The sequence below is a fragment of the Mus pahari genome, chromosome 2 (assembly GCF_900095145.1).
Source record: "Mus pahari chromosome 2, PAHARI_EIJ_v1.1, whole genome shotgun sequence".
In the NCBI taxonomy this organism is placed as follows: domain Eukaryota; kingdom Metazoa; phylum Chordata; class Mammalia; order Rodentia; family Muridae; genus Mus; species Mus pahari.
The window spans coordinates 25,342,539-25,348,538 of NC_034591.1; the positions used below are offsets into that span (position 1 = coordinate 25,342,539).

A 6,000-nucleotide genomic window follows, 5' to 3' on the forward strand; every position below is an offset into this window, starting at 1 on the left:
TCTGTCTCTGTCTCTCTCAGCTTCCTGCCATCTAGGTAGAGAATCAAGCATGTGTAAACTGGGATCTAATATGGAAAGGGACATTGGGGTTCCAGGATTTATTCTATTAATTTTCTCCAGAGTTTTGATAGTGACCTATGAACTGAAGGATTTATGTCAGTTTGCATTATATAATTAGTTTGAATAGCTACCTAAAACTGAGTGCTATGTGTGTAAGGTGCTGTGTGTGCTGACTTTAGTTGTGAGGGGGACAATTACAACTAGTTACTTATGTATGGACTTTTGGCTCCGTCAGTGTGGAGTTTTGGATAATTTGAAAGTAGTACGTAAATGCAAAGCTTGTAGTTGTTTTATTTTTTCCTTAAACACAGATGAATTCCCTAAGAAGTGACCCTGTGGTATGGAATTGCGTTTTAAAGTGACCATTTTGTTCCTTAGCAACTGTAAATATCTTGGAAATGTTCTCCTCACATCCTCCATGTGAGGGCTTGCTTTGTTTTATGGATTTGAATCCCCGTAAAACCTTTTGTATGCATGTTGAGATAAGAAGTAGCCCGGCTAAAGCAGAAGAAATACTGACTGAAATATCTGTTACGAATCTTTTTCTTCATTTCTCATAAAGCTACATTTGCAGTGTACATTTTCTGTGTGTTTGTTCATGTAGCTTTATCTACCTCCGAGATAATCAAATGGAGGAGCAGCTAGGTGGTAATGTATTCAACGTGCGTGAGACCGGGAAACAGCCTCGAAGCAGCAAGTAACAGTTCCCTGCCAGGCTGCTCAAATAAGCCAGCCTGCTTTATTCTGGTAATAAAATATTGAACATCGATGCTTACTTTTGATACGGTGTCTGGCACAATGACATATGTTATTTACTTTCATTAGAGGAAAACATAATTCTAACACCTATACATGTATGTCCGTACATATGCGTGGCTTTAAAGTCCCAATTGTTGCCTTGATCTTATCGCTTCCTAGTGAGCATGCAATGTTACTTTTTTTTTTTTTCAAATCAAGGCTCTTTATTGCTTGATCTTGCATCATCATTTCATAATTGCATTTTGTTCTGGTCCTCGCTTTAAGCTTGAATTTCTCTGTGTTCTCGTGTCTCCCGAATGTCTTTCTTCCCTGGGGTTGAGAGCACTTGTGTGCTGGTCTTTTGTCTCCTTTCTTCCCTCTGCTCTGCTGGCCTTGCTGTTTATTTGTTCATCAGGCTCTTTAGTCATTGCTGGAGGGCAAGGCCGATTTTTACTCAGCCCTGGCTGTGCTGTGGAGGAGAGTTTTACATGTGGAGAATAAAATCAGCGTTTGCTCCATGCAGCTCCACTGACCGAGGGTCTGTGCCGGAGCCTGTGAGGCACGCTGTCAAGCCCAAGTGATGGCACTGTGCGCCGAAGTGTTCTTGTGCTTTTCTGTCTGCAGTTAGATCCACCACTTTAATTGTCTCTTTCCAGCTTTAATTATGAGATGCATTGATGTACATTTTCTGTATTTTAGTGACTGACGGTTTTGTTGCATTTTTATAGCATTTACTTGTTGACAAATTAGTTTTCGATTTTCACATTTTAAAGAGCATTTACACTACACTAATCTTAATACTCATTTAATTATACTCTATAACTATAAAATAAATCCTTAAATACTTCATTAATAATATAACAGTTGGCAAGAGTGAACTATTTACTTCTAAACTTACCTGAACTACCTCATTATTGTAATATCTTTTTTCTTAACATATTTTCGTATACCATAAAGAATTTTATTTGGATCTAGTTTTTCTGTTTGCCCTAAAATTTTTTATAGGGAGTCTTTTGTTCATTTTGTATATAAAATAATCTCATACTTATAAATTACCCTGTTGATTATGTTTTAGATATAGAATTGGATATTTTTGTATGTCTCTTAATGCTAGATAGTGAGTTTTTAACTCTAGCAAAATTATACAGCAGTTTATTAAAATATGCAGTGTAGCTGTTTGTGTTTATTTTTCTCATCTGCATACAGAAAATACTCTTATATTTTTGTGATTTCTCATTAATAGAAGCATTATGAGTTTATGGACCATGGTTCTTACCACAACTGTCTTTGTTTTATATCCCTTTTGACTGTCCCTCCCTGCTGAATTACAGATTGCCCTGTAATTGTTCCTGGAGTGCTGTGGATTTGGGCACTGTATAGCATCAGGATGCAGTCCACAACGTGGCTGGGACTGAGCAGGTGGCCTGCCGAGCGAGCAAGCGAGCAAGGAAGCGTGTAGGGAGGGATGAGGTGGAAGGATGAAGCGCCTGGCGGGCTGCACATGCAGCAGCTGCAAGAGACACAGTCTCTTCCGAGCAGTGTGAATGAGCTCAGATGTGCATTTCACAGAGAAGTCACTAGATGGGCGGGAAGGAGGGCTGCTTTATTGAGATGCAGTGATGTATCAGGGTATATGGTTCTGCGAAAGTGTTAACGGGAGAAAGACCACTGACACAAATCATCAAGGCCAAACTAATTAAAGCAAGCAATTAATTAAAGCAAGCTTTTTTATTTGTGTACACAAGCTGCCTTCTCCTAAGGTGGGAATTTAGAGGTCAGACTTGGGTGTGAGGAAGACAAGGGTTTTTTTGTTTGTGTGTTTGTTTGTTTGTTTGTTTTGATATATATATAGCTCAGAGTTTCTAAATCAAGGATTTGGTGGGTTACAGGAACAGAACATAAGCATAACATGTTAGCCATAAGGGCCTGCTGAAACAGAGACGTGATTATAAGGTGGTCGTGACAACAGGTAGTCATAGCAGGGTAGCCATAACAACCCTTTTGAAACCAAGTTAGGGTTGCAAGATGGTAATTAATTTTTGAAACAAAGATATGAGTGCCATTCCTGGAACGGGCAGTAGGGAGCCATTTGTAGTTATGGTTACAAGGAGGTACAGCCACATCTGTGAGAAGCAGAGTTTTAATCGTAAACAGGAATGCACTTAGCTTGTCTTTACTCTAAGATGGCTTTTAAGCCTAAGCATGCTGGTTGTTGAGAGGTCCTCTGCTGTATGCTGTGTCTTTTCCTGCCTTGCTCCATTTATCCCTGCCCTTCACTTAGGATTGTCGCATTAGAGTGTGAAGTGCTCCATGTTGGTTAGGAAGGACTGGCGTCTGACCTTTGTGTGCTTACACAGATTGTACTGGTTTTTATAAACCCATCATATTTTTGAAATGTACATTTGTGAGATTTTTAAATGAAATCACATTTTCCCTTTGGCAATTTTAATAACTTTAAAGCAGATGAAAAAATAGGTTTGAAGAGGCTAAATCCAATTTCCAAGGTTGTAGAGCTGCAACTAAAGTTGGAGTGTCTTTGCCCTCAAGTCAGCCCGCCTGTCCTGGCTCGGGGAGAGCATCAGCACGCTGTTCCGTGCTGTTCTGCGCTAGGTACACCCTGAAGATGAGAGGGGCGCTTGATCATTGCACGCCTTTGAGGTTTTGGACTCAACTACAAATAATAGTTTCCAATATTACCAATTAGTAATGGTCAACATTTCCTTCTGAGTGGTACCAACTGCATTTATTTGTTTGTGGTGCTTAGGTGACGCCACTTTCTTGAAACTTGTCTTTGAGATGCCAGTGCCTTTTTAAGGGAGGGAGGTTTACCAGAAAACTCCAAGTCTCTTTCTAGTTCATCCTTCTCACTTTATATTTGTGTTGAATGGGTGGAGGCTACCTGTCTTCCACAGGTGGTATGGATTTCACCACCCCACAAGTTGAGCACCTACTGTCCCTGGTGCTAAGTGGATAACTTCCCCTTCCCGTCATCCCCTGCTGCTCAGGAGTGCTGTTCTCATAGTGTCGATGGTAGGTAGGGGTTTTTGGTAGTGGTGGTAGTGGTGAGGTTTTTTTGTTGTCATTTGTTTTGTTTAGTTGGTTATGTGTGTGTGTTCAGGTACATGTACACGGTCTCTTGGGTATAGTCCAGAGGCCACACTTTGATGTCATTCTTCAGGAGCCCTCCACTGTATTTTTTCGACAATCTCTCACTTATGCCTTGGACTGTAGGCTGGGCGAGATGGCTAGAGAGCCCAAGAACTAGCCTGTCTCTACCTCCCCATTGCTGAGGTTACTGGGGCAAACTCATGTCCTGTGGGTTCTGGGAATTAGATTCAACTTCCCAGGCTTATGAAGAAACCGTGTTAGCAGCTGAGCCATTCCCAGGCCCAGGATGCTGAAGTTCTTGCTGTACTCATGGTCCTATCACATCATACTGTTGTCCAGAATACTCATGTCTTTTCCCCTTTCTGTTAGGATATTTTGTAAATTGAGTTTGGTGTACAGGGTTGACTATTTTTTTTTTTTTAATGCCTGTATTCTCTTGTTTCATACTTTAAAATTCAAATGCTAATCTTGTTCTTTTAAGTTTCAACATAGTATTCTGACACATTTAGCTAGAATTTACAATAGGAGTTAATTCTGTAGTTTATAATTTTAAAAATATAAAGTATAGTTAAAAGATATCAAAGCAAGTTATTTTTTAATAAAAGGCCCTCAATAAGTCATAGAACATCCCTCTATATTCTAATTGGCTGATAAATTTTGTGATAATTTTGTTGTTTATTTAGTGATGATTTGAGCTGAGGAGATGGGTCAGTGGAAGGCACTTACCACAAATGCCGACATGAGTGAGATCTCTAGGGCCCACATGGTGGAAGGAGGGAACCAACTTCTGCATGGAGTCTCCTGTCCTACACATGTATGCCGTAGTGCACCCGCCAAACAAGTCAATAAACTTAGTGCTGTTTTATTAAAATGTTTGCTAAGCATTATATTAATGATTGTAAAGATTTTAAATACCTGCTTCTTTTTTATACTTAAATATATTTGATACTAACTTTGGAAAGAGGAATGGCTAAGTTGTTACATGTTTATAACAGCTGAGGGGCTCTTGGCAGTTGATAGCTACTGGGAGGAGGATTTGCTTTCCTTAAGAGTATAGCATGGGCTCTTCAGAAAGCACACATCTAAGCATATTTGTACAGCACAAATTGGACGTGATGGGTTTAAAATATAAAGCGATTACAAAGTTGGGCAGATGAGAAAGAATTTGATGGGTCTGGGAGGGGCTGGGAGAGCACTGGATAGGATTAAAACACATTATATGGAATTTTCAAAGAACTCATTAAAAATAGTGTTTTGTGTTTTGCTGTGTTGAGACTGGGTCTTTGGTTTTCGTAGACAGAGACCGGATAGCTCAGGCTGACCTTAACCTCAAGAGCGTCCTGCCTCGGCCTCCCAAAGTTTGGGATTATCGGTATTTGTACCATACCTATTATAGCATAGTATCATTTTGATTACCCAGTGTGGGAAGAAGTAGATATCTAAGTTGAGATTTAACCAAGGGATTGTCAAATAATTCAGTGAAATTGCATACTGTAAAGACAGTAAGATTAGGGATAGGCACCTGTCTGTCACGCTTCTTTAGACGAAATGCGTGGAAGCCCATTCTGTGCTTTGGGAACGAAGACTTTTCCTCCAGTACTCAGCTTTGGTACACAGTCAGATCCTGACTTGCATCGTTCATGCACTTTGGAGGAGCATCATAGATACAGGATGAAACTTGTAAGCCTGTTCTTGAGCTGGATGCTTAGCTGCCCTCCCTCTGTGGTTCCTAGCAGAGTCAGATGCTCACAGCAGAGTTCCAGTGCTGGCTGCGTTCCAGGGGTCATTGAGATGGTGTTTTGTTATATGCAGACAGACAGATTTTAGAATATTACTGATGTGATAAAATGTGAGTCTGTGATGTGTGCTTATGGTAGATCTAGGTACTCGCTTGCATGTAAATTAAACATGTAAATTTTTTTTTTTAAGTTTGACTGTAAATTTTAATTCTAGCAAGTAGGGTACATTCTTCTAATTTTTTTTTTTTGTTTTTGCTCTGTTTCTTTTTTTATTAGATATTTTCTTTATTTACATTTCAAATGCTATCCTGAAAGTCCCCTATACCCTCCCCCCGCCCTGCTCCCTTATCCACCC

The 6,000-nt window shown here is 39.9% G+C and overlaps 1 protein-coding gene across 2 annotated transcripts in view; it reads left to right on the forward strand.

The window, feature by feature from the left end:
- Vps50 (VPS50 subunit of EARP/GARPII complex) overlaps positions 1-6,000 on the forward strand; it is a 99,015-nt gene that overhangs the window by 11,792 nt on the left and 81,223 nt on the right. The window lies entirely within an intron of this gene.